General features: G+C 37.1%; 1 protein-coding gene across 1 annotated transcript in view; it reads left to right on the top strand.

Annotated features, from left to right (window-relative positions):
• The first annotated feature begins 6624 nt into the window (after positions 1 to 6624).
• The window catches only part of MKLN1 (muskelin 1), a 377184-nt gene continuing 360365 nt past the window's right edge, over positions 6625 to 23443 (top strand). Inside the window, exons 1-2 of the mRNA XM_074193675.1 lie at positions 6625 to 6956; positions 22984 to 23082. The gene's annotated coding sequence lies outside the window, so the exon portion shown is untranslated. The remainder of the gene's footprint in view (positions 6957 to 22983; positions 23083 to 23443) is intronic.

Genomic DNA, 23443 nt, shown 5'->3' with positions numbered 1-23443 from the left:
CTATGTGACACATACTTTGCAAAGTACTTTACAAATACCTTATATGTTCCTCACAAGTCTGGAAGGGAGTTCTATTATGATCCTTATTTTACAGGTAGGGAAACTGAGACAAACAATGGTTAGGTGACTTGTCCAGAATCAGATCACACAGCTAGTATGTGTTTAAGGCTGAATTTGAACTCGTTTTTTTGACTATAGGTCTAATGCTCCATCCACTGTACCACCAGCTGCCTCTAGGCCAAAGTAGAAGTTAAGAACTGTTTCTTGTTTTTATATGAAACTGGGGAAAATGAAAACGCTAAATAAATAAATAATTAAAAAAAAAACTGTTCCCAGGAGACCCAGGGTTTTGGATTGTTCAGATTCCAATGACTGAACATAAGTGAGGAAGGTTTTAGTTGTCCCACAGTATTACTTGTCTGAGAGTGCTATTTCTGAACCCAGTTTTCCTTGTTCTGGAGCTCCAAATAATGCTCTCATCTTTAGCTTGACGCAGGTTCATTTTTTCCCAAAGGGCAACAAGTACCACACTAGGAATAGTGCAAGTATTGCCATTATAGGGGGAAGTATATTAAAATTTATTTTAACCTGACCCAGATACAGAACCACATAAAAAGGAAAAAGAGAGAGAGATGTCATTTAAAATCTCCACACTTTGGTAACTTAACATCTACTAACTTTTATTGCTTCTTGGTACCTAATACCCCATCTTAGGATGCATGAATTGTTGGGTACAGACTGCTATAAATTTAGATTTATACAAGTTTTTCTTATATATCCTTTAAACCTCAACATTTACTCATGGTGAAATATGCTATCCACCCCTTGACTGAGGAATGATGGACTCAAGAGTATAAGAGGAGATTTTTTATTGACATGGTCAATATGTTCTTGTTATAAGGTTCTTGTTTTTCATAATGAGGGAGATTTTTTTTTGTTTTTTTTTTGCAAGGCAATGGGGTTAAGTGACTTGCCCAAGGTCACAAAGCTAGGCAATTAGTAAATGTCTGAGGCTGCATTTGAACTCAGATCCTCCTGACCCCAGGACCAGGGCTTTATTCACTGCACTACCTAGCTGCCCTTGGGAGATTTTTTAAATTGAAAAATAAATAAAATTTAATTTAAAATAAAGAAAAATAGGTACTTTTAAAAAGTCCTTATCTATTGCTTTAAAAGCTTTCATCATTTCAAAGTTTGCATAACTCTACTCCAAAGGATAAGTAACTCCATATTGCCTCAGGGGATAAGACCTGATGATTTTAAAATTTGTTCAATCCCAATCTTTCTATGATACACTTTTAGGAAGCAGGTGCCATACTAATTATAGGAAGGAAGATCTGAGTGCTCAGCAAGACATTTTCTATTATTACATTTTCATAAAAACAAAAGAGAAAATGTCTTAAAAGCACTCAATTTCAACTTCCAGATCTCTGAGCAATTCATTCTTTATCAAACTATGACCCTCTACATAGAAAATACCACCAGAGAGCTGAGCAAATATGGTTTTAGTCCTAGGTTCAATACAGGAATAAGTATATTTCCCCACCACCACCACCACCTGCTGCCAAGTCTTGAATGTCCAAGTGCATCTTAAAAAAAAAAAAGATAGAAAATCATCAATACAATTTCAAAGTTTGGTGTTTAATGAGGACTCCATCACAATAATCTGCCAGGCTTAAGTTCTTCTCTGGAAATTCCAAGAGTTTGGGGATGGTTGTGATGAACATAGTTTGGGTACTCTGAAAAAGAAAAAAGTATGGCTCCTGTCCACAGATAGGGAATTTCCATACTGAACACTCTTCCCCAAGAAGTCTCAGAGACATTTTTGAGCATGTATGGAAAATTTGATGTTGAAAATTGATATTTTCTAAAAAGGCAACAAGTTCTCTAATTAATAGTACAATTGATTTTTTTTAGCTCAACTGATTCTGAGAGTATAGACTTGCATAGTGACCCAGAGTAATATATAAAATATAAACTTACAATAAAGCTTGTTCCATCTGGATTTTTTCTCCTTTGAATTTCTCTATCTCTACACCTCCCAATTCCCCTTTTCATCTTCCTTCTGTCTAATAGATTATAAGCTTCTTGAGGACAGGGACTGTCTTTCTTTTTCATATTTGAGGCCCCAGTGATCAGCACAGTGCTTAGTACATAGTGGTAATTAATAAATGTTTATTCATTAACTCTCACCAGAAGTATTTGGGTTCACATGGGCCACATTTAATTCTGGCAGCCTAATCTGAGTAGGTTTCTTTGACTCTTTGTCCCCACTCAAAAGGAAAATTTCATAAATAAGGCTTAGGCATAGCTTATGTGTAGGTTTTCTCAACTGTGAGTAATTTAGAGCTGAAAGTGATTGTACAGACCATTGAGATCAATGTCATCTTACAAGGAAGGCAACTGAAATATGAGGAAGTTAAATGACTTTCATAGAGTCATAGCTATTACATGTCTGAGGCACAATTTGAACCCAGGTCTTCCTGACTCTAAGTTCAGAGCTTTAGCCTCTCCTCCTACAAATAGATACTGCAGAAAATGAATAAAAAACAAAAGACTCAACAGAGTACCATTTGTACCATGTTCAAATACAGAACTATAAAACACTCCAATTGCCCATTAAGTTCAACCTCTTGGCAAAATTGAGACTGATGAGCAACCCTCCCCATTTACCCTGGGCCTGCACTATTTCAGCAACCTACAGCAACAGCAGGGTTGGCAAGGTCCAGATCTCTTTCCCTACCATGCCATAGCTTTAGTCCTTCAGCTGTTAAGGATCCTCTTTTTCTTCTCTCAGTAATATGCTGTTAAGACAAACTTCTCCCTTTAGAAAGTCAGTTCTCAGAAATTCTAATCTCTTATCCATGCTCAGAAAAGCAAAAAGAAAGGCAGAAGTTGGCCAGAAACTGGAGGTTCAGAAACTCCCCTATTGGCCAGTTCCTTCCTTCAAGAATTCATTTTGGCTCTCAGGGAAGAAGGGTGAAATTCCCTTCCTTGTGCATTCCAGGCCAAAAGGTCAAGGAACTTTGAGATCTTGAGGAAAGAAAGCGTGAGGCATCTTGCATTTTATTTTTATAGACCACAAAGAAGGTGACCCTCAGGAGACTATTCCTTTGAACCACAAGTCTGAAGTCCAAATAATAAGACTCCAGTAGATATAGAGAGCAAGGCCTCCTCCCCCATCAAACCCTTTTCCCTACACATATCAAAGCTTGTTCTTGAGTTTGAAAGATATTTATTCATTTTATTTGAATTCAGTTCCTTGAGAGATGAGACTGTATCTCCTGCTGACACACAGAATGTTTGATTAGTTAACTGAACTTTGAATTAGAATTTGAGAAAAATGACTCTGGTAGTGAGTGGTCCGTAGGTGGTGGATTCTAAACAAGAGGTCTGACTTTGGTGCCACCATTTTTTCCATCTCTACAGTGAGGAAGAACAATGCTAATCTACCCCAGAGATGTTTTGAGAAAGTTTGAAACTTGGTATCACATAAGATTCAGATGATACAGAGAACTGAACAGAAAATGCTTTCTTGTTGGTAAATGGGTGGGGGGGAGAAACCTAAAACATCTGTTTGGAAAAAATATTTTTTAATATGTTTTTCTGTTTAAACTGCAAAGGCTGCTTTTATTTTTTTCTAAACTGGCAAGGATTATTGTTGAGACTAATATTAATACTTAATCTTTCAGCAAGCATTTTTAAAGAACCTATTTTGCACAAAGCTCCTAGTTAAAGGTATAAAGGTATAAAGAAAATGAACACATTCCCCACCTGCCCTCAGGAAGCTTTCAATTTACAGAGAGCATGTGACACAGAAATATACAAAAATTATGGTTATTTCAATAACTATAATGTAGAAAAACATAAAAAGAATATAAGACAAATTACTAGGCAAGATCAGAGGAAGAAAGGATTATTTCTAGCTGGAGGGAGGAGGAAAGTCAAGCAGACATATCTGACAGACAGTTAAAAATTTGGAGCCCTGGGGAGAAATTGGGGAGAAATGTAGTTTTGGGAGTTCATCTACATGGTAGTGATAATTGATACCACAGGAATGAATGAAGCAGCTAAAGGAGAAGACAAAGAGAAAGAAGGAAAAAAGGGCCGAGGACAATTTTTTTTAATAAGATGATCATATGAATAGGTCTATGTTTTTCTTCATGTTCTTGCACTTGGTTTAATACTGCAGAGTTAATTATTTAACAGTGGCAAATTCCTAATTATCCAATAATGGAAGGCATGGGTAATCCAAAACAGCTGGAAAAGCAAAGAAAGATTAAAAAAAATCCTTATCATGGATCAATATGGAGAGAATGCTCATGATACATCTGTCTTTTCAAACATATGATGCCTACAGATCAAAATCACTAATTAGAACTGTTAACTTAGAATAAAAAAGATCAAAATCTTCCAACTAATGATGGGGGTAAGGAGGAAGCAAAGGAAAGGGAGGGGGGGAGAGAAGAGACTGGTAGCAAATCAAAGAAACCTCTTAAAATGTCAAATTGGTCCTGTTCAACATGCTTTGATGGGTTAATTTTATTTTGGTTTGTTTTGGTTCTTTTGGGAGAGAGGAAAATAGGATTAATGATAACAAAAGTAACCATTGACTGAATTAAACTTATCATTGGCTTTTTTAAAACCCTTAAACTTGATCCCAGAGTTACCTGGAGTTTAAAGAAAAGGAGAATAGATTGCTCTATATTTACCTAATTGTTTATTTTAACTGTTTGGGGGCATACAGTAGGCACTAAATGTATGTTGAATTGAGTTGACTGTGCTCAGCTGCATAAACAAACACATACCAGCTAATTGATGCATGATAATAAATCTAGAAATAGATAATAAACTAGAAAACCTGAGTTTGAGTCATAGGTCTAGCACTTACTAGTTTCCTGATCTTAGGCAAGTTCCATTCCCCTCCTGGGATGCCATTTTCTCTTCTATAAAACAACAGAGTTCATCTGGTTGAAATTTACAGTCTGTGACAGTCTATGATTCTGTGAATTTAAGTACAACAGGATAGGCCTAGCCCTCTTCCACTTATGAGCAGTGTGGTCCTTTGTATTCAAAGAAGACCGTGCTAATGGTGATTATTATCTGTCAGACTAGACCAGGAAAAAAAAAAGGTAAATGTGGAATGAATCTTCACTTTTGCATTGAATTATGGGAAGATTATATTTTGATTTCTTGATGTATTACTTTCTGGATTACCATATTGACATTTTTAACAGCAGGGAACCACCCTTAGCAAATGGTTTCAAATGCTAATGGTGATAATCATTTTTCTTGCCTATTTTTTCAAAACATCCCTGGGCTATTAGCAAGAAGGTCATAGAGACTGCAGGAATAAGAGCTAGAAGGAACCTTAGAGAATCCAACTAGCTCATTTTTAGACTGAAGGTAACAGAAACCCAGAAATGCTGAATGATATGCCCCAAGTCATATAGACAATAAATAGTAGAGCCAGGATTTAAACCTAGACCCTTGTACTATGAAATTACAAGTCTTTCTACTCTACCACACTGCCTCACCCAGGTGGGACACTCATATTGATTGCTCCTCAAAGGTAGTACTTTGAAGGAAACCAAAAATCTGCTCACCCTATCCCACCCACAAAACACACACACATACACACACACACACACACACACACACACACATACGTGCATGTACAAACCTGGAACATTCTTTCTGGGTTAAATAGTCACCATTCTTGACCCCAATTGCCAATTCCTCTATTGCTAATTGCTTTTGAAATCATTGCCATCATTGAGATTTCTTTCTTTGAAGCAGATGCTAGGTGGGGAAGGCCTATGACACATTTGAAGATACTTTTGGACTGGATGCCTGTTGAATCAGAAAGGTCAGGAACAACTGAGAAAGGGAATTTCTTTGAACCTATATATCATGAAAAAAGTCCTAGTTTTTTGGGAGGAGAACAGGAGGTACCTTGGGATGCTTATAATTGACCAGTTAAGCAGGTGCTTTCATAAGTACCAGGAGCTCTCAAATCCATAGGGAAACTAAAAATCTGCATGCAATTTTGACAATTAAGCAAAGGGCAGGTCACTTAAGGATGATCTCAAGAACTCTGCCAGCAATCAGGGAGAGGCTGTCAAATCTTTAAAGGTGAGATGCTTACAGGTGTTAGCAGTCAGCAAAACTCACCTGCTCACAACCAGGTGGATGGATGGAGCAGTGACTGCCTCTTTTCTTGCCTGTCCCCACTGGTCACAGCTTGGAGGCAGGACAAAGATACTCCCTCCTGCAGAGGAAGGGTTTGGCTTCTCCAAGACTTACCTTGGCATTCCTTGATGTCTTGGGGAAGCAGATGACCCCAACTGAGCGAGACAGTCAGCAGAACAGCAGCCCTTGATGCTGCAATGGGAAATTTCCATTCTTTGCTTGCAGCCCTGAAAAGAAAAAAAAATCTAAAGAGCTCGGTAGCTGGGAAATTTCCATCATGGAAAATTTTAACATATTCTTTAGCTCTAAACTCTGCTGGTTTACAAGGACCCTTCTCTGCTCCTTTGGTAATTTCCTTCTTTAAAAATTATTGTGAAAATGGCAAAGCTACAAATATGATCCTTTGAGACTAAGGAAGATGATGTGATGGGGAAAGAAAGGTACAGTGTCAGTCTAATACTGATATCCACCTTTGTCTACCAAAGCCCTAGAAACGTAAATAGCTACCAGACCCACTGTTTTGGAACCATTCCAAAAGAAAGAAGTATTTTCTCTTGGAGCCCAGCAAGTAGCAGATGGATATATGTATGGGTGCAGCTTTGGAGCATGACATAGTGAATGAACTCTGCTGTTGGAGAAAACAGTCCCAGGCAAAACCCACTAGAGTTCCTCAACTTGATGAGACCAGCTTGTCTTGAACTGAAAATCCCATCCAGGGCTAGCAGCAAGTGAGCTCCTGAGCTTATTGTCTGTACTTCCAACAGGTGAGTCAAAAATAGGAGTTCTTAACCTTTTTTGAGTCACAGACCCCTTCACCCCTTTATCTAGTGAAGCCCATAGACTCCTCAGGGTAATGCTTTTAAATGCATAAATGACATAGGATTACAAAGGAAACCAATTCTATTGAAATACAATTATCAAAAGATTTATTTAAAAACAAACAAAAATGAAAACAAGCTCACAGACCTCAAAATAAGACCCCCCCCAGATCTAAAAGGAGGTACTCTGATCAGACTGGATGAGATGAGAATGCCTTAGGGAACTGTAAGGATAGAAACCTAGTGCCAAAGGGTTGTCTGACTCCACCTAGGTGGAAGTTGGTGGATGACCTCTAAAAAAAAAATGCCATGGCAGAGATATCCTCAATTCAAATTGGCCACAGTTCCCCCTACTGCATACTATATTGTTCCAAATTTAAGCTAGCTTTGACTCTCAGTCAACATTTTGGAATCTTCATTTACAGTTCAAAGGATGGATGTAGGAACATGGGAATGGAAGGGATGAGAAAGGAAAGAGTTAAAGATTAAGTTAAAGATCTGCCTTCAGAGGATTGTTCAGCGAATCAAATGAGACATCCTATGTAAATCTCTCCCAATGTTTAAGCACTAGGTGACTGTTGTTTTTAATATAGCTAATAAGAATAAATTACTTTCTAGTTGGTCTAAAATATATAAACATTTTTATTCTTGTAAAAAAAAATGGAGAGGGAAAGGGAATCTTCCTGGTTCCCAGAAGCTTCTGTTCTGACTAACTCTTATGTTGCCTCTAATGCTGAATCAAAGTGAAACAATAGTTGCCCAAATCTGTTATCTGTGAACTAGCAGCTGGGCCCTGGCTCTGACCTCCAAGGTCATGCCTAGGAAGCCTGGACTGAGCAGTAATGTGCCTGATGCCTGGGGAGATATTTTAAGCACTATTTGTTCTCTTCCTTTTGCATTCAGTAAATTCTTTGGTTGGATTATTATCAATTTTTCAAATAAAGTTCCCAGAGTGGCATGGTGGGGGAGGGGGAAAGGATGAAAATAAAGAAAATGTGGCATTGTCCCATTAGACTGTGACAAGCATAAAATCAATCTATTTACAAAATGAAAAAGAATAAAAAGAAAGATATTAGGAGTTAGCAGACATGTTATTATCAGGCTTTTGTTGAATAACTTGGGCCAAACGTAGATTAGATAAAATCTTTCAAAGTCTCTGGTTGGAAGTGTTGCAATAGGGCACAGAAATATAGAGTTAAGGTGAGTAACTTGATTTATGTAAAATGGGTTATTATTGTGGAGTGAGCCATTTAATCTCTCTGTGTCAGTTTCCTTACTTACAAAATAAATGGTTTAGATTGGACTCCCTTTCAGAATAATAGCTTTAAATGCATAAAATTAGATATATAGGATTATAATTAGATTACAATCTAATTATAATTAGATTGAAGCATAGTTTGATAGAGAGATAAATATATAGATTTTTTAAGTTCAAAGTTCCAGGTGAAGTTCCCCTAGTCTAGAGGATGATTAAAGTCTCTTAAATTCTGTGAATCCTCTGATTCTAGAAAACAAATATCTCGCTGTAGAACTGACTCTCAAAATGCACACATACGAAAAGAGAATTCTTTTGGATGGAGGAATAGCTGAGATTGATATCACATTTTATGTAAATTATTTAATATTATTCTAACCATAATCTTGGGAAGCAGATTTTATTGCAGTAGTTGTTGGATTCTTGGTGTAGGAACATAAAGATTTTCAGTACTTCAGAACTGCCACTAATTGGTCACTGACACCTCAACAGAGATATCTGAAACATGGAAAGGCTAAGTGATCTGCTTAATGTGATTGTTTGCCAGAGACAGAACTTGAATCCAGATCTCCTTGACTCCAAGTCCAGCATTTTGTTTACTAAACCATATTGCCTCTTTCCTAAAGCAATCCAACTGTCACTTACCCATCATCAACCCAGCTCCTGAAAAAGACCCAGAACCTGCAGTCTATTGGCCCCAGAACCATAGTCCTAAGACAACTTAGCTGTTTTCTCAGTTAAAAGAATATAATAACATTAGGGGCCTGAGCCATTTTATATTCTAGCTCTTTTATTTTATTGATAAGGAAAATAAAAAAATATAGATAAGGAAAAGTTAAATGACTCTACCAAGTTAACAAAATAAGTTATAGTGTCATAGCTTAATTAGAACCCAGGTCTCCTGATTCCTAGCCTAGTGGTCTTATCTACTCTACATAGCTTCATATCCCTTGAATTGTACTATACTTCCTTTAAATTTGATCCCAGAGTATCTGACAGTTTAAGGAAAAGAAAAATATTTTGCATGTTTTCTTTTGTTGTGCTATATGGATTTAGTCATGTCCTACTCCCATTTGGAAGTAGATTTACATAATGATCCTTTTTACTTACTTGTGTATATACTGTAGACTCTTAATGTGTGTTGACTATACTCATTTGCATAAACAGAGAAGGAGACAGGTAAATGACATTTGATAATTTAGGGACCAATTATATTCTTATCTATCCAGGCTTCTGGCTTCTCTTTCTAGGAACCAATCACCCCCCCCCCCCCCCCCCCCCCGCCCCTTCATTATCAGTTCCTAGAACAAGGGGAATCTGTAGTTACTAAATCTTGCTACTTGTTAACAACTTTGATGGCAGAAGAAATCAAAAATGGGTAAATGAGACTTGGACCAGTTTATATATCTTGAATTTATATAGTGCTCTAAAGTTTATTATGAGGTTAGGACCTGCAAGTATGATTACAGATGAGGAAAACTGAGAGAGAGGTTAAATGAATTGCTTCACAGTCACGAAACCAGGAAGTATCATAAAGGCAATTCAAATACAAACCCCCTGACTTGAAGTTCTGGGTATTTTCCTGTTATTCCACTTATCTTCCCACCACCATCTTTTTTTTTTTTTTAACAAGGCAGTGGGGTTAAGTGGCTTGCCCAAGGCCACACAGCTACGTCATTATTAAGTGTCTGAGGCCAGATTTGAACTCAGGTACTCCTGCTCCAAGGCCAGTGCTCTATCCATTGCACCACCTAGCCGCCCCTCCACCACCATCTTTATGTATATACTTGTTATTCAGTTGTTTTCCAGTTCTGTCTGACTCTCCATGATCCCACTGGAAGTTTTCTTGGCAGGGATTCTAGAGAGGTTTGTCAGTTCGTTCTCCAGCTCATTTTACAGATGAGGAAATTGAGGCAAATAGGGTTGAGTGGCTTGCCCAGGTCACACAGGTAATAAATACCTGAAGTCACATTTGAATTCCGGAACTGTATCAAGGCAATCTATCCACTGTGCCATCCAACTACCCTAGGTTTCCCCACAGCCCTTCCCCCCAAACATTCTCATAAGATCATGAAGAATATTGAACTTGAAAAAAAGAAAAGGAGGGGCAGCTAGGTGGCACAGTGGATAGAGCACCAGCTCTTGGAGTCAAGATTACCTGAGTTCAAATCTGACCTCAGACACTTAATAATTACCTAGCTGTGTGGCCTTGGGCAAGCCACTTAACCCCATTTGCCTTGTAAAAAAAAAAAACTAAAAAAAAAAAGAAAAGGAGAAATAAAAATAAAAATAATTTTTAAAATGACCACTGATTCTCATTTTATGACTGATTCCCCAAGGATGGTCCAAGGGAATCATACTAAAAATTCTTTAATGGTGTCTTAATCAGTGAAAAATTATTATGAGTAGTTTTGATCATCTTTGTAGAAAAGCATTAGAGGAACAAAAATATTGAGGAACATTGGCCTAGAGCAAGGATTCTTAATCTTTTTGGTTGCTTTTGGCAGTCTGGGAAAACCTATGGATTTCTTCTTTAGATAATGTTTTTGAATGAATAAAATAGAATTACAAAGGAAATCAAAGATTAGTGAAAAATAAAGGTATAATTTTCCCCTTGAAGATCTGCCCAGACTCCAGAATAAGAATCAGTAATCTAGAAGATATTATCAAATGACAAGAACATTTAAAACCTTTCACTGCTTGGCTCCAACCTACATATCCAGCCTTCCATTTCACCACCTCCTTTTCTAGAATCTAGCCATACTGACTTTCTTATTGGTCTTTATGTGTATATGACACTCCATCTCTGATGACCAGGTCTTTGTCCAGGCTGTACCCTTATTTGGAAAGCACTCTCTCCTCACCTCCAGCTTTTAAAATCTGTAGTTTTCTTAAAAACTTAGCTCAAATACCACCTCCTACATGAATCCTTTCCTGCTCTCTCCAACTGTTAGTGTCTCTTCTCTCCTCCCACCATGACCTTATATTTATTTTGTACATACTTATCTGTGTCCATGTCCCATGTTTTCTGCCACTAGAACATAAGTTCTTTGAATGCAGGAAATACGTCAGTTTTGTATTTATCTCTCCAGGACCTATCATGGGGCCAAGACAGAGTAGATGCTTCATAATACTTGTTGACTATACATATATATATATATATATATATATATATATATATATATATGTATGTATGTTACCTATGGTTTCCCCTCACAGAGTCCCCAGGAACTGATCCCTGGGGGTCGACTTGTCTTTCTAGATCTCCCCCTCTGCCTCTAAAAATTAGGTATGGTTCCTTCTACTTACAGTTTCCCATATATATGAGTACCAGTATCCTCTCCCATAAAGGCATATTCAGGATACTAAATGGATATTAGTGAGATAGCTCTTTATTTCCTCTACCACAGAAGATACGTAAGTCACAGTGGACACATGTATAAAGAATTACAGGAAAAATAAAACATTCCAATAGGCCATTATACTCATTAAACTCTCTTGGAATGTAAAATTATTTTATAATGAACAAATAACCCCATTCACATAGGACCTGGTTCATCTGAGAAACTAATAGCAATACCATGGATAGGAGGATCTAGCAGGTGCAGATCTCTAGGTGCCTCCCTACATGACTTTAGTTCCCCAACTGTCAACTCTAATCTCCTTCTCCAAGAAGTGTGTCTGATTGGCAACTCGGGCTTGCCAACAAGGTAACTTCAAGTCTGGAAAAAAATTTCTTCTCAGGATCAACACTCACTGACTAGTACTCAGAAGAGGAAACAGAAAAGCAAAAGACAGCCAGATTTAAGAGGGCCAGAAATCATCCTACCAGAAGCTATGTAACAGGCCTCCCACTGCTATGTGCTTCTTTTGGAAATCACTATTGTTGCTACTGATAGGGATGAGGAGCCCCCATTCCTCTGCAGTCCCCATCCCTCAATCCAATTTGCTGTATTGTGGTCTGGAAATCTAAGGAAGTGGGGAGAGGGTGGGGGTCAATATAAAAGAGGTGACTCATTCTTATAGACCACAGGGAGGATGGTTTCTATAAAAAAAAAGAAAAACATTTTATTCATTCTGCCTCAGTCAACCAATAATCATGCAGAAGCTCCAATCACTGGGACCAATCAGAAAATGTCTTTTGTTCTCTTGTCAAAGAGATCAAAGTATATGGCTAACTCCATGAAGGGGTACCCCCTTCTATTTTTCTTTGTTATTTAAATTAAATTTTATTTTTTCATGATTTGCTTTCTCTCCTCATTTCTCCCCACCCCTTATTGAGAAAAAAAACAAATAGAAAACAAAAAAGAACCTGTTACAAACATGTATATAGGCAAGCAATACAAATGACCATAATGGCCATGTCCAAAAGAAAAATCTCTCAATCTGCACTCTGAATCCATCCCCCCTCTATCATTAATTATATCCTTCTGACGAAAGTACAAGCTCTATAATCTCATGAAATTGATTCTGGAGAACTAACTAAATTGATTACTGCTTTCCCTAATTAGCCTCCAAATTGCATATGTATGTAAGCCTTAAGTTACAGATATATGTTATGTATATACATATGTATGTGAATATATGCACATGTATATAAACATGTGTATATATTCATATTGTTTATATTTTTATATGTACTTGTCTCTACCATTATAATGTGAGTTCATTGTATCTGTGCACTCATATCCCTAGTATTAACACAGTACCTGATATATAGTAAGCCCTTAAAAAATACTTGTTGATTTATTGATTAATTGATTGATTGATTTGAACACAGTTGGTGAGCTACTTTCTTCCTTTCCCCCATTTCTCTCCCTTCCCAGTCACTGCCCAGTAGTTCCCATCAGACAGCCGTCCCAAAGGCAATCCTTGCTTCCCTATTGGCTGGGCTTCTTCCCCAATACAACCAATAATATAGGATTACTAACAGCTATAATTAGCTTCTAGCTGCACTCAAGTCTAAAAAATTGAACAACCTTTCCTGTCCCCTTAGAAATAGACCTTTCAAGAAAGCTGGAGACATTTCAGTAAGCAGTTTCAGAAAGATTATAGAATCACAGAATTTTCGAACTGGAAGAGATTGTTTAATTCAATCCCTTCGTTTTAAAATGGCAAAGCTGAAACTAGAGCCTTAGGCTTCCTGGCTTTGTCCAATCCCGACTCCCTCTAAACTGCACTGTCATTATTCCATGCTGATAAGTGCCATATTGCAAGCTCTAACAATTTCATAAAGCTTCATTTAAATACTGTATGTACCATCAGCTTGTTGCAGCTGCCTTTTCAGGAGCAGTGCATAAAGTCCAGGCAAACCCTTTGGAAGAGATGATTATAAACCTGGGAAAATGAAGTCTAAGAAACAGGTGCATTCATCAAATGAAAAGCAGAGGATTATGTTAATGTTGCATTCAGGTGGCAAATTTAAGTCACTAAAAATCAAAGGTATAAAAAGATTTTCAAATCAAAGTGAACTAACTCCCTCCTTGGTGGGGAATTTGGTATGTTAAATGTATGAGTTTGCAACAACCTATAGGGTACACAGCAGTGGTCTTGGACACATTCTTATGTCTGCAATCCAAGTTCCTTTCCCAATATCTTGGCTCCCTTTAAAAAAAGAAAGGACTGGAAGGAAACAGTTATAGATATAAGTGCTCTTTTATAGGAGGAACCTGGCAACAGTTTCACAAGGAGAACAGTAAGTTCTGTTGGAGGAGGAAAAATATCTTAATGGAGACTACAAATTTCTGGAAAGACACTCCCAGGTTTGGGCTAGATAATAATATGTCACTTTAATAGTAATAATAGCTAGAATTTTTTTGGCACCTACTAAGTGCTGGACACTGTGCTAAGTGGGCACTTTATAAACATTATTTCATTGAATCGTTATAACCCTGGGAGGTAGGTATTCTTATGATCCCCATTTTATAGCTGAAACAGGCAGAGATTAAGTGACTTGTCCAGAGTTGGCTCACAGCAAGTATTCTATCTAATGTGCCACCTAACACAAAAATCTTCCCCATTTACAAAGTGCTTTTATCACAATAACCTTGTGAGGTAAAGAGTACAAATATTTTCCTGCTCGTTTTACAGGTTAGAAAACAGAGACTCAGCAAGAAGAAGTGAGTGTCCTACAGCCAAACAACTAATTAGTGCACAGAGTTGAGATTCAAACCTAGATCCTCTATCATTGTTATTGTTGCTATTCTCCTGGAGGAGAAAGTGAGGCTGGTAACTTAGAATAGCACCCCCTCACTCAAATCCAATTCACGTGCCTGTCATGGCATCAACTCCCTGATATTGTAGTCTTTGAAAATGAAGGACAAAACAAAACACATGTTGTCATTCTTTCATTTCCAAGAGGATAGATGGCCATGTCCTTTAACATCAAATTCAGTGCTCCCTTAATTATATACTACATACCACAAATACCTCTCTAAACCCCATGAGGTAGATAGTACAATTATTAGTCCTATTTTACAGATAAGAAAACTGAAGGTTAGAGTATTTGAGTGCTTGATCTAAGTTGACATGAATAATAAGGGTTTTGTAAAGCCAGGGCTGAATGAAGACTCTAATAATCAGGGTTCAAATCCAATGCTTTTCCCACTATATTAGGATGGATCAATACCCTTTGTTTCCTTTTCAGGTCTTTATTGCAAAACTGCAAATCAATTAATATTTTCAATTAATTCTTTTTTTTTCTGGTGCAAAATACAGGTTCAGTTTTGTGAAAGACTATACAGACATCAATCTCCTGATTCCCTTATCACCAAATAGAAGCTCGTAAAATACCATGCTACTTAGGAAAAAAAAATAGAACTTTTAGAATTTTGATTAAGAGTTTTAATCAGATGAATGTCCATCAGAATGAATGAATGAATCTGTAAGTTGCAGAGACAAGAGATAGACAAACATAAGCATTTTTGTATGGGTGTGCAGATACCTGCTTAAACCAATTCCTAAGAGTCAATGGATAAATTTTCAGTGTGTGCATTTATATTTCAAAAATCAGCAAATACTATAAATCAAGGCTTGATTTGTTTTTGTTGATGTTTAGACTTAAGAAAGTGATGGAAAAAAAATGTTAATAATATAGGAAGCCTGACTATATAAAGTTTCTGAAATGTTTTTTGGAACATTTGTCTTCCTTCTGAAATTATTTTTTTAATTTATTCATCTTTGTATATGTTGTGACCTCCTGCTTAAAAGTAAGCTTCTTTAATTTGGAACTACACCCAAAGGGCAACAAAAATGTGCATGCCCTTTGATCCAGCAATACCACTATTGGGTCTATACCCTGAAGAGATCATGAAAAAGGGTAAAAACATCACTTGTACAAAAATATTCATAGCAGCCTTGTTTGTGGTGGCAAAGAACTGGAAATCAAGTAAATGTTCTTCAATTGGGGAATGGCTTAACAAACTGTGGTATATGTATGTCATGGAACACTCTTGTTCTAGTAGAAACCAGGAGGGATGGGAATTCAGGGAAGCCTGGAGGGATTTGCATGAACTAATGCTGAGTGAGATGAGCAGAACCAGAAAAACACTGCACACCCTAACAGCAAGATGGGGGCGATGATCAACCTTGATGGACTGGCTCATGCCATCAGTGCAACAATCAGGGACAATTTGGGACTATTTGCAATGGAGAATATCATCTGTATCCAGATAAAGAACTGTGGAGTTTGAACAAAATCCAAGGACTATTCCCTTTAATTTAGAAAAAAAACAACTGATATTATATTGTCTGATCTTGTTATCTCTTATACTTTATTTTTTTCCCTTAAGTATATGATTTCTCTCTCATCACATTCAATTTGGATCAATGGACAACATAGAAACAATGTAAAGACTGACAAATTGCTTTCAGTGGGGGGGTGGGGAGAGGGAAGTAAGATTGGGGGAAAAATTGTAAAACACAAAATAATTAAAATCTTTAATTAAAAAGTAAGCTTATTGAAGTTAGGATTTGTTGTTTTAATAAAACAACCAAGGCCAGAAAGGTGCCTCACATATAGTAGAGGCTAGATGGATTCATAAGCAAATTCTACCAAACATTGTTTTTTTGCAAGGCAGTGCGGTTAAGTGACCTGACCAAGGTCACACAGGTAACTATTAAGTGTCAGAGGCTGGATTAGAACTCAGGGTATCCTGAAACCAGGACTGGTTCTCTATCCACTTCACTGCCTAGCTGCCTTCTACCAAACATTTAAAGAACAATTAATCCCAATACTATATAAACTATTTGGCAAAAAGAGATACCCTACCAAATTCCCTTAACAACACAAGTATGGTACTGATGCCTAAACCAGGAAGAGCCAAAACAGAGAAAGAAAATTATGTCCAAATCCCCTAATGAATACTGATACAAAAATTTTAAATAATTTCTAGCAAGGATATTATAGCAATATAGCCCAAAAAATCACATACCATGACCAGAGATTTATATCAAGGACTGGTTCAATTTTAGGAAAACTATCAGCACAACTGATCATATCAATATTATATAGTAGATGCTATATACTATAGTAGAGGCTATGTTATTGAATTAAATTGAAAACTCTTCTCCCAATTTAATTCAGTAGGTATTCACTTTGTGCTTAGTACTGAACAAGATCCTGTGGTCAATGTGCCCTTCAGAGTGTGACTTTGAGGTAGATCTGACTCTCTTTCCAATCAAAGTCAGTTCCCTCACCTGTGCCCTTGGTGCCTCATTCAGCAACTTCCAACTCTTATTCCTAATTTTAACCTTCTGAATATAAGCAGAACAAGTCTATAAACCCTCTTCTACATAAAAGTTCTTCAAATTCTTGAAGATAATTATCATGCACCTCTCCCCCCAAATTTTCTCTTCTTCAGGCTAAAATCTCCAGGTCCATCAGGAGGTGACAAGGAGAATTGCTATTCAGATTCTGAGCCACTCATTCATAGTTAAGCCCAAGTGCCATTTTTAAGCTGGAGACTTTCCCAATCTTCCCAATGCCTCATTTTACCCTGCAAAAAAAACAAAACAAACAAAAAAAAAAACCAAACCAAAAATTTATTTTGTATTTATTTTGTAGATATTGTGTAAGTACATAATCTCTCCCCCTCCATGTAAATTCCTTGAAGATAAGGATTATTTCATTTCAGTCTAGGAATCCCTAACATTTAGTGTAGGGGCCTGACTAATATGCACATTGCTTATTGTTTGATTAACTGGATTTCCTTGGATAAATTTTTAACACCCACAAGTCTAAAGCTTTAAGATCTCCAAAATTTAGCTCCAACCTACATTTCCAAGATTATTTCACCTTTACTCTCTGTCAAGTACTACTCATCTCAGCCAAATTAGATGAATTATCATCTTCCAAACACTTCCAAAGCTTCCCCACGTACCTACATCAAATTTTTCTTCATCTGTGAAATGTTCTTCCCCTACGCCAATCCCATTAAGTTTTTTATGCCCTTCTCACATATTGCCTCTTCCAAGAACCTTTTCCTGATCATTCATTTGTTCAATTTTTCAACAAGCTTCTGATGGAGGTAGAAAAATATGGAATTCCACAGTTTACAAAAAGATGAATGTTGAAAACTATCTTTGCATGGAATTGAGAAAAATAAATAAGCCCCCTTCCCTAGTCCAGGTGGAAACATCTCTCTCTTATTGGATGTCCTGATATTTGATACTTCTCTTACATACTTTCTTGCATTGTTTATCTGTGTACAAATTTGTCACTTACTAGATTCTAATCTTCTTGAGGGCCAAACCTGAATGTTATTATTGTATCTTCCCCCAGCCCCTAACACTTGTACTATGCAGCTCATAACTGCCTTGCAAATTTTTCTTAGATATCATTTCTGGATGACTAATATAGAAATGTGTTGAACATGATTATGCATGTATAAGCTATATTAAATTATTTGCTATCATGGTGGGGGGATGAAAGGAAGGGAGAGAGGTAAAAAATGTGAAACTCAAAAGTTTACACAAAGATGAATGTTGAAAACTATTTTTGCATATAACAAAAACATTAGAATAAAATAACATTCAAAAATGATATTATTGAATATGAACTGTTAGATATTAGTCTCTTGCTTACTGTTATACTGTTGCTATTTGAACAGTTAGAATAATAAAAATAACAATGCTTACATATGTAGAAAGTGGTTAATGCTCCACAAAAAAATATGAATTGTTGGTTCAGCTGGGATAGGGCACTGGTCCTGGAGTCAGGAAGACCTGAATTCAAATTTGACCTCAGACACATAATACTTGCTTAGCTGTGTAACCTTGGGCAAGTCACTTAACGCCATTGCCTTGCCAAAAAAAAAAAAAAGTGAATTTTTATAAAGCTGCTTAAAGACTAAGAATGAGGCTTGTTAAAAGCCACTTACACATAATAAAGCTAGAAAGTTGGAGCAAAGAATTGAAGTGAAAGCAAGTGAATTGAAGTTACTGAAGTGACTCAGTCTTGGATGTTTTGCTCTCCTCATCATTCCTCTCTCTGGTTTGCATGGGCAAACCACAGTATCTTGAAGAGATGAGAAAAATGGTGTCTGAGTCACCCATAGCCTTGGAAATCTGTTGAAAGACAACAATCATGAAAAAAAAATGATTTTGAAGAGGGATAGGTAGGCAATAAGGAAGACATTGATAGAAGTTAAAGGGAACTTTCTAACCATAGATGGGTTAAAAAAAGTTCTCCCAGTGAATAAAAGAAAATATATTCATAGATTAAATGCCTATGGACTGCACTTATCTTGCTAACTGTTCATTATTTCAAAAGAACTTGACCCCTGAAGGCATGACTCTCCGTGTAAGAAAAGTATTAGTTGAGACTCTGGCATCTGACAAATTCCTCTCTTTAGGGAGAGAGAGAGGAACTAAAAGTTTCTTTCTCATTTTATGACTTAATATGTAGCAGATGTGTCCCCTCATTAAAAGAACTGATGATTATGTCCCTATGCATAAGTTAAAAGAGAGATAGGTTAGTGGCTTCTCTCATGAAGAAGAGGCATCACTTCAACTGCAGACTCCAACTGAAGTCAGAGCTATTAGCAGAGAGAGGAGCTCAGTGGAGCAAAACTCCCTGTGATGATGAAGCAAGGTGATGCTGTGTTCCAGGGACCAACAGGGAGCCGGCCCAACAAGAGCTTCTTGACAGCATCACCGGAAGACAATGGCAACCTCTTAGCATTGGATGCCTGTGTTTCCTCTCTGTTTCTAGGGGCCACACAAGATCAAGATCTTTTGGTTCTCCCCTGAAAACAAAAGGGAGGAGAATGACAAGAGCTCTTCAAGTATATTCACTATATATTTCTCCTCTTCCCACCAAGGGTGTACATATTTATAGGCAAATGTACCCCAGAGTTACAAGAGAAACTTTTGAGGACTGTGGTATTTTATTAAAAGCCTTTGCCATGAATTAATTGTTATCTCTAGTCAACTAGTAAATAGATATATCAATAGTGGCTCAAAAACTATGAGGCTCTTTTGGTAGCCATGAACTGACAGAATATCGTGTATAAGAAAGAACCTTTCTAAGGTCCAACATAAGGTGCGGGTGACTTTGATCCTATTATAATGGTTGTTGTCCTTCTTGCTCAAAGAAGACCAAAACACCCACTATGTTGGAGTCAAGATACAGTTTGTTTGACTGAGGCTTATCAGACCAATACAAGCTCAGAAAGCTTTACCAACAGGTTGGGCACAAAAACTCCACTTGAGTATTTGGAACGGAATGACTCTAAATTTGTGCATCTCACAAATGTTTTGGGAATACTGCAATTCTGCTTTGTAATAGACCATAGCCCCTTCTTTGATGGGCAGTCCTGTGCCACTGCCTCCCTTGTCTCACAATCGATTCACAACAGGTACAAATCTACTTGTACAATTGACCTCACCGCATTATTGTGAGAAAGGTAGTTCAAAAAGTGCTCAGAGAACCATAAAAACATGAATTATTGCTGATCACTTTTATATATTTTTGACTAACCATTGGAGTTTTTAATACTTGGTAACTCAAATTAGACCAGGTAAGGAGAGGTCAGTGTTAATTAGTAAAAATATGAATTGGACAGTTGAGGTATTTTGGAGGAGAGGTAGTTTTTAAGGATAATATGAATTGGAGAGTTGAGGTATTTGGGAGGAGAGGTAGTTTTTAAAGCTAATACAAAGATGATATAGGATTTAAGCATAGAAATGATCTAGGAAATCATCATTTTCAATTCTTTTATTTTATAGAAGATGGAATTGAGACCCAGTGAAATTAAATGATTATTCATCATTACTCACAAGGCTAAGTTTTTTTTTACAATTTCCCCCCCAATTCTTACTTCCCTCCCCCAGCCCCACAGAAAGCATTCTGTTAGTCATTACATTGATTCCATGTTATACATTGATCTCAGTTGAATGTGATGACAGAGAAATCATATCCTTAAGGAAGAAAAATAAAGTATGAGATAATAAAATTACATAATAATATAACTCTTTTTTTTTCTATTTTGAAGGTAATAGTCTTTGGTCTTTGTTCAAAATCCATAATTCTTTCTCTGCACACAGATGATATTCTCCATTGCAAATAGCCCAAAATTGTCCCTAGTTGTTGCACTGATGGAATGAGCAAGTCCATCAAGGTTGATCATCACCCTCATGTTGCTGTTAGGGTGAACACTGTTTTTCTGGTTCTGCTCATCTTGCTTAGCATCAGTTCATGCAAATCCTTCCCTGAATTCTGATCCCTCCTGGTTTCTAATAGAACAGTAGTGTTCCATGACATACATATACCATAGTTTGTTAAGCCATTCCCCAATTGAAGAATATTTACTTAATTTACGAGGCTAAAATTTAAATCAAGCTCCTTAAGCTCTTTATCATGTCTGGTTCTCAAAGAATCCAGAACTAACTGGGAATTGGCTACTGATTGTAAAGTACAAGTTTTTTATTAAACCTTTACTAAATAAGTGGAACCCTAATGTAGTTTATAATTTAATGCTGCTAAAATATAAGAATTAATTTTAGGAAGCATCATGAATGATTACTACATGCTTTTGCTCTAGGCTAGGATATAGTTTGTCTTCAGGAAGTTAAATATTATCCCTGTATTACTTTTTACAATATTTTGCTTGGCAAATCCATTTTTTTAAACCATAGATTTGTAGTTGCGATAAAGTATTTCAACTCCAAACAAGTGTGGTTTCATTGGTCATGGACAAGTTGAATATCATTTTTAAACAGGGACCAAAATCAATCAAGCAATAAGTAAATAATTATCTGATTCTTTGTGACCCCGAGGAACACAGCATGCCAATACTATTCATGGGTTTTCTTGGCAAAGATACTGAGGTGGTTTGCCATTTCCCTGGCTCCAGTGGATTAAGGCAAACTGAAGTTAACTGACTTATCCAGGCTCACACAACTAATAGTGTCTGAGGTCAAATTTGAACTCAGGACTTCCTGACCCCAAGCCCAGCACACTGAGATACTTAGTTCTTTAAAGTTTGAAAAGTTCTTTGCATATGGTATCTCATTAACCTCACATTAACCCTGTGGGTCAGGTGTCATTTTAATCCTCCATTTTACAAATGAGAAAACAGGCTAATAGGTTACATGACTTTTATAGGATCATGCAACTATTAAATATCTGAGTTAGGATTTGAACTTAGGCCTTCTTGATTGCCTTCCAGGTGCCCAACATGAAGCTATTACCATGAGGAACACAAATGTGCATGAATTCTGAATAAACTGCAGATCTTTCTCTGTAACGCTGGACCACATTTATCAGCAAAACTGCTGGGTCTCAGAGCTATTACCTTGGATAAAAATGTTCAATCTGGCATTTTGCCTCATTTTTGTTTCAGTCATATTGCTTTCTATTGCTAAGAGGTATTTAGAAAATTTGATTAAAAGTTTAGTTAATTTTCTGATGTGGGAAGTCAAAAAAGTCTTCCCAGTGATCAAAATAATTCTGGGTTTATTTAGATTCCTGGAAATTGCCAGGGGGCCTTAAAGGAAGAGAAAAAAAGGTGGGGTAGGGGAGAGTGATGAAATTTTCCCCGTGGGCAATTGAAGAAAACAAAAAATGTTTTTGTACTGATGGAGACTTCTTCAGAAAGGAGGGTTGGCTAGCAGCAGCCACTTCTGTGCAAGGGGAATTTCCACATTTGGGAAAACATGGTCATAATTAATGACTTAGAAAAGCCAGGAAAATGGGCTGCTATAGGAAAATGAGATATTTAATGACCAAGTCATTGTCAGAGGATTGGGCCAGAAAGTTGGTTTGTTTGAGAAGGTGTTTTCTATTTGTGGATCTCAGACTGCTGGTCCCTCCTTCTGTGGGTCTAATATGCACCCCACCCAAGCTCCAGGATTCAGCTTCCCAGATCCAGCAACTTCCTCTTCGTCTGTGCCAACCCTAAGGGACTGTCTGTATTAGGTTTCGGACCTGGAATCTCTTATTCTAGGCTGTGATGCTTTCGTCTAGCCAACAAGGCAATTAAGCTCCATTTAGAGTAGAAGATGAACATATTTGTCTAGAACTCCAAGTCAAAACAACAGAGAAGAATGCAGGAGAAATGATTAGGATGATTCAAAAGAACAAAGTGGGTCTGATCTTCAGTTCTCTTGGAACCTGGAGCCTCTCCTTGGAAAAGTCCTTTCCCACCCACTACTGGAATTTCCTCATTCTGTAGGCAACCTCTAATTTGCTAACCTCTATTCTTTTTCTCCTCCTAGCCTTCCACTTAGAGGCAGCTGGTGGTGCAATGGAAACAGTACTAGGTCTGGAGCCAGGAAAACCTCAGTCTCACACAATTACCAGCTGTGTGACCCTGGGTAAGTCTCTTAATATTGGATTGCCTCAATTTTCTCTTCCATTCCATTCCCCCAGACCAAACCAAATCATTGCAAAGAATTTTCAGTGTTCTGTAGTCAGTCTTTAAAACAAAACCTGGGGAAAAAAAACCTGGCTAACAAGCTTAACGTCATTCATTACTTTGTTTATACTAGGACCAGTTATACAGCCAAAAACATCGTGTGGTTCATATTTTTTTCCCTAATGATCATTTTTAAATAAAAACTGGTTTTGTGATTCTTTGACCTCCTCTTGAATAATTTTCTCAGGGTTACAAAATGGTTCCAAAGCAAATAATCAAATATCAATTTCTATTAAGCATCTGCTGTGCACTAGGAATTA

Source organism: Macrotis lagotis, chromosome 7 (assembly GCF_037893015.1).
Source record: "Macrotis lagotis isolate mMagLag1 chromosome 7, bilby.v1.9.chrom.fasta, whole genome shotgun sequence".
In the NCBI taxonomy this organism is placed as follows: domain Eukaryota; kingdom Metazoa; phylum Chordata; class Mammalia; order Peramelemorphia; family Peramelidae; genus Macrotis; species Macrotis lagotis.
Note: the sequence above shows the minus strand (reverse complement) of the source record. Positions and strands in the feature narration are given on the sequence as shown.